We start from the raw sequence: 6,473 nt of genomic DNA, 5'->3' as shown, positions 1-6,473 counted from the left end.
ATCCATTGACTAAAAAAAAAGGTGGGGGGTGGTGGCAGGGAAGGGGGCTGGGGTTGTGGAAGTCCTAGCCTGAAAAATCTGGAGCCCAAAGCCCGTTATGTGACCTTGGAATCAATCGTGGTCATAACTGGAGGGGCTCAACAGCCCTGACTCCTCGTAACCTCCTCTGGGATGGGGGCGGGGGACAAGGAGGCCTGCGGGAATATGCTGATCTACTGAGGCCGGGCTCCTGCCAGCCACCTGCTCAGGAAGCCTGCCATCGACCCCGGCCTCTCTCGGAAAAATGAGCCAAGGCTTCGGGAAGTTGGTCTGAGGCCACCAACCCTTATTCATTCGTCAGCACATCGCCTGCCACTCAAGAGTGACCTTTCAGTCCTTAATTACCTGGCCCAGATCTCGAATCAGTGGCCGAGATCGTATTCTTTCTAAAATCATCCTGCCCTCAAAATTGGATTCACAGATGTGGCTTCTCTTAGAGCCAAACCTAAGACCCCGCTTCTTGTCCCCCTCTCTGACTTTCATGTCTGTGCCCACGATGAAGTTGAAATTATTCATTCATTCAATAGTATTTATTGAGCGCTTACTATATGCAGAGCACTGTACTAAATGCTTGGAATGTACGATTCGGCAACAGATAGAGACAATCCCTGCCCATTGCCGGGCTTACAGTCTAATCGGGGGAGATAGACAAAAACAATAGCAATAAATATAACAAAATAAATAGGGTAATAACAAAATAAATAAGATAATAAAATAAATAGGGTAATAAAATAAATAGGGTAATAGCAAAATAAATAGGGTAATAAAATAAATGGGGTAATAACAAAATAAATAGGGTAATACAAAATAAATAGGGTAATAGACTTCATGAATAATTCAAAATTGGGAGGCTAAGCTCCTCTTGAATCTTGCACCTTTCCCTTTTTCCTTGGAGAGCAGGAGAGTGGGAGAGTCAGAGGAGGGTTTCTGGGCTGGCCATAGCTCTCTGACACATTTCACACTTACAACTCCAGAATCCTCAGAGACCCACAGTGAGTTGGTACTGAGCATGCTCCAAGAAAAACCCCAGTGTATAAAATGAGGCACCACGGGGGCTGGGGGGTGGGGGGTTGTTCAAGAGACTGATAAGGTTTAGTGAGGAAATCTCAATTCTGGGGCATGTGTAAATTTTTCTAAAATTGCCTGGGGTAGCCAGGACCAACCTGACTAAATTGGGAAGAACAGTCTGTCTATGTTAACGGTTTGAAGATGACTCTTCTCCAAGAGGCCTTCCCTGATTAATCCCTCTTTTCCCCAGCTCCCTCTTCCTTCTGCATCTTCTCTGAACTTGGATCTGAGACATTTGGTCATTTGGTATCCACCTTACCCTGAGTCTCATAGCACCTATGTACGTACCTATAAATTATGTATTATAAATTATTTATTTATATTAATTCTGACTCCCCCTCTAGACTGTAAGCTCGTTATGGACAGGGAATATGTCCACCGACTCTGTAGTATTGTACTCACGACTGATTGATGACTCCACTGAATTGTATCCGTGAGAGTGAATGTCCCTAATGCAGAATCTCAATTAATTAATCAATCGATCAATAGCATTTATTGGCTGTCTACTCTGTGCAGAGCACTGTAAAAAGCCCTTGGGAGAGTGTGACAGAGTTGAGTAGACATGATCCCTGCCCTCAAGCGGCTTCCAGTGCTCAGAACAGTGCTTGGCACATAGTAAGCACTTAACAATTACCATAATCATTATTACAACCTATCAGGCACTAAAACAAATTACAGGTAAAGGGAAGCAACAGAATTTATGAAGGTGTGCAATGAAGGTATGAAATGAAGGTGTGCATATAAGGGCATTGGGGGTGGATAGGGTGTGGGTACTCAACTTCTGAAGTGTTGTGAAAGTGCTAGAGGAGCCAGTAGGAGGGGAAATAGGGTGGGAAGATAAGGAATTAATTAGGGAAGGCTTCTTGGAGGAGATGTGATTTGAAAGGGCCTTGAAGATGTGGTGAGCAGTTTTGCCAGATAGGAAGGGGCTGGAAGTTCCAAGCACAAGGGAGGATGTGAGGGAGAGGTTGGGGGCAATAGAGATGAGACCGAGAACTGGAATGTCTTGCTCACTTGTACACTGTGCCTATGAAAATGCAGTGTGGCACCTTTTCTGTCCCCTTGCCTTGAAGACTTGAACCTTCTCCGACATCAGGAGGCTGTGAGTGCTGCTAGTGCCTCTCCCACTCCAGACTATGTGCTCACTGTAGGCAGAGAACTTGTGTACCAACTCTGTTATACTGTACTCTCCCGAGTTCTTAGTACACTGAACTAAGTAAACGGCAGTGTACAAAGAGTAACATTAATTGTTTGATTGATTGACTGCTTATGTTTTCTAGGCCTTGAGGGTTGGAGAGAGGAAAGGGAAAAGAAATTGTCTCCTCTCAAGCAGATAAGCGTTTCTGTTGATTGGCAATAGTGGTGATAGTTTGCACTGAGCCATCCACACTCTCTCACTCTTTCCTCCTGAGCCCAGGGAATGATGCATGAAAACAAAAACTTGTACCTTGTATTGAAAACTCTAGTAATACTAAAAGGTGAATTGCCTGTCTCATTTTATGCTGTCGAGTCGCTCCGACCCATAGCGACTGCATGGACACATCTCACCAAGAAAGTCCCCCCTCCATTTGCAATCCTTCTGGTAGTGGATCCATAGAGTTTTCTTGGTTAAAAAAAAGGAAGTGGTTTACCACTGCCATCCTCCACACAGTCAACTCGAGTCTCTGCCCTCGACCCTCTCCCGTGCAGCTGCTGCCCAGCACGGGTGAGTTTTGACTTGTAGCAGATTGCCTCCCACTCTCTAGCCACTGCCCAAGCTAGGAATGGAACGGGTAAGCCTCTTCTTGACTCTCCGTCTCGTAGCCGAGAGTGGTAGCTTATGGGGAACTCTCCAGGTGCCATCCTGAGAGGGAGTGAATTGCTTACTGCCTTTTAAATATCGTTATGGACTATTACAGTGTGACTCTTTTGTGGGTAATAATTAAAGTTCTTTTTAAAATTAGGGAGAATGCTTTAGTCCCTATTAGAAATACATGACTGGGTATAAAATACTGCAAGACAAGTGACATAAGCAGTGATGGAATAGAACTGATTTATTGTCAGGGGACTCATCTTTAGTGATATCAAAGTTCATGCAGAGTGCTCAATTATTTTCATCTAAGTGAGTCATTTAAATCTAGATCTAGAGAAGGAGTAAAGACAGGGGATGTGGGTTCTAATCCCGTCTCCAACATTTGTCTGCTGGATGACCTTGGGCAAGTCACTTAACTTCTCCATGCCTCAGTTCCCTCATATGCAAAATGAGGATTGAATATCTGTTCTCCCTCCTACTTAGACTGTAAGTCCCATACGAGACCTGATTATCTTGAATCTACCCCAGTACTTAGAATATTTTTGACACAAGGTAAGTGTTCAAAAATTATTACAAATATTATTAATATTATTATTATTAGATCCTTCCCTATTTCCACCCAGATGAAAGGTGAACTGTACCCAGTGTCAGCAGCAAATATCAACTAGAGAGATACAAGGCTTCCACCACTTCACTTCTTCTCTCCATTGTATAATCTGCTTCATTTGTGGTTTAGGAAATTTGAGCAGACAGGTTTTAGAGCAGGAGCTGGTAACCTTTTTGTGCAGGAGAGTCTAACAAAATGAAACATTTGAGCAGTGAAAGAGGCAATGATATAATTTACCCACATATTGATGTCATTTCACTGTGAAGCTGATAGTTTTAATTAAATGCTTTGTGCCCATCCTCATCAAAAAAAAGAAAAAAAAAACAAACCAAAAGAACCACTTGGCATCAGCTAAGCCAATTTAACACCAACCTATCCAGTAGCCCAGGGTTTCTTTTTTGCAGCCTCCTTGTGACACATGAAGTGTTGACATCATTGAGTGGCAAGGGTGTACATTGCAGTAGCTTTTCACATGAACAACTGAGGCTGCCAGGTTGGGAAGAAAAGGAAAGCAAGAAGAGGAAAGAGGAGAGGAGAGGAGAAAAAGGAAAAGAGAAGGAGCATGGTGTAGTGGATAGAGCACAGGCCTGGAAGTCAAAAGGACCTGGGTTCTCATCCCAGCTCTGCCACTTGTCTGCTGTGTGGCCTCGGGCAAGTCACTTCACTTTTCTGGGCCTCAGTTACCTCATCTGTAAAATGGGATTAAGACTGTGAGCCCGCAAGAGACAGGGACTGTGTCCAACCTGATTTGCTTGTATCCTCCCCAGATGCTTAGTACAATGCCTGGCAAATAGTAAGCGCTTAGCGAATACCTCAGTAAAAGAGAGGGTAAGGGAAGAAAGGGGGAAAAAGGGGAAGAGAAAGAAAAGGTAAGGCTATTGAGGATGGGAAAATGGGAAGGGGGGGAGAAGGAGAAACACACTTTCGCTCCTCTCAAGCCCACTAATATACTGTTTCATCTTCTCATCTTTCCCACTGCCGAATTCTTGCTCATGCCCTTCCCCCCTTCAAAACTGGCAGACCACAACTCTCCTGATCTTCCAAGCCTCCTGATATCACATCTCCTCCAGGAGCTCTTCACCAATTAATTTTCCCAACTGTCACTTTAACATTTCTGTGCTACTTGTGTTTCCCTGACCCCCACATCACTTGTCTTATATACCCTATTACTAAAGCAAGTATGTATCCCCTTTCCTTCCTCATCCTATCTTCTATTGACTCTCTTAGTTTCTGTCTCTCCCATTAGTTTGTAAAATTTTCTGAGGGCAGGGATAATTACTCTCCTCACCTTCACAGCCTTACTGAAGGCAAGACTCCTCCAAGACAACATCCCTGACTAACCCTCCTTTCCTCTTCTCCCATCCCTTTCTGCGTCGCCCAGACTTGATCCTTTTATTCAGCACAGTGCTCTGCACACAGTAAGAGCTCAATAAATGCGATTGAATGAATCCCCACTCCGGGCCCCACAGCACTTACGTATGTATCTGTAATTTATTTATTTCTATTAAAATCTGTCTCCCCCTCTAGACTCTAAGTTCACTGTGGGCAGGGAACATGTGTGTTTACTCTTATATTGTACTCTGCCCAGTGCTCAGTATAGGGCTCTGCCCACAGCAAGCACTCAATAAAAACGAACGAACGAACGAATGAATGGATCAAGTTTATTAACTCAGTTGTTTTCTCCCAAGGGCTTAGTAGAGGGCCCTGCATACAGTAGGTGGAGGATGAGATTCCCCTCCCCACCACGTTTGCCATGGGTTGAGGGCTGGTCTTTGGATCTGTTGGGTCCTAGCAAAAAAACGGAGGAAGCCTTATATCCCTGGCACACAAATAGACTGGCTCTTTAGTGGAGAAAAGCCCCAGAATAAGGGTAATTATTGCACAGATGAGTAATCAGTCTCTGAATAATCAGGAGCTAATTATACTCACCCGAAACATTTTCTGCCCCTCATTCCCTTGCTTTCCCCTTAAAAGCAAGAAAATCGTGATTGTCTTGTATCTGCTACAGTGCTTGGTACATCATAAGTGCTTAAGAAATACCAGTTATTATTACTAATCAATCAGTGGTATTTATTGACTTCTTACTGCGTGCAGAACACTGTAGTAAGTGCTTGGGAGGGTACAAGAGTTGGTACATGCCTACTTACATATACTCCCAAGTGCACAGTAGGCATTCAGTAAATACAATTGATTGACTGAGGTGATCCATGGTTGGGATTTGGTGGTGCAAGATTGATGGAAGGCTGAGGTGATGGAGGAAGGACAAATGAGGAAGTTGAATTTAGCTGAGAGGTTGGGGTTAATAACTGTGATATTTTTAAGTGCTTAGTACGAGCCAGGCACAGTACCAAGAGCTGAGGTGGATACAAGCAAATCAGGTTGGACACAGTCCCTGTCCCACATGAGGCTCCCAGTCTTTGACTGTGAAATCCTCATTTTACAGGTGAGGTAACTGAGGCTCAGAGAAGTGAAGTGACTGGCCCAAGACCACCCAGCAAACTAGTGGCAGAGCCAGGATTAGAATCCATGACCTTCTGATTCCCAGGCCTGTGCTCTATCCACTATACCATGCGCCATCCCCGAGCCCAGGTTTATGCATCGAGAGGGTAGATTAGATAGGGTTCATATGGGACACAAAGACCTGACATTAGAAGAGGGGTCCTAGAGAACAGAGATTCTGTGTGGGAAGAGAAGATTTTGGCAGGACAGGGGAGGAGGAGGGAAGACAGGTCGGACCAGTGATGATGAGCTCCTGCAAGTGTCCGAGTTGGTGATGGGATGAGCGGGAGGTCTGCAGAATTATGGAGTGAAGAAGCAGTCACTTAGTTCGTCACTGGGAACATCAGTGTAGATTTTTATGTCCCCAGCGATCACAGTAGGGAATGGGGAAGTTGAAGAAATCAGAATTGCTCATTGAAGTGGAGGTGGGCCAGGGGGTAGTTAATTTAGGAAGAGGGAAGAGGTAAT

This window comes from Ornithorhynchus anatinus, chromosome 3 (assembly GCF_004115215.2).
Source record: "Ornithorhynchus anatinus isolate Pmale09 chromosome 3, mOrnAna1.pri.v4, whole genome shotgun sequence".
NCBI classification, from domain to species: domain Eukaryota; kingdom Metazoa; phylum Chordata; class Mammalia; order Monotremata; family Ornithorhynchidae; genus Ornithorhynchus; species Ornithorhynchus anatinus.
The sequence above is the reverse complement of the archived record's forward strand: the minus strand, read 5'-3'. Positions refer to the sequence as shown.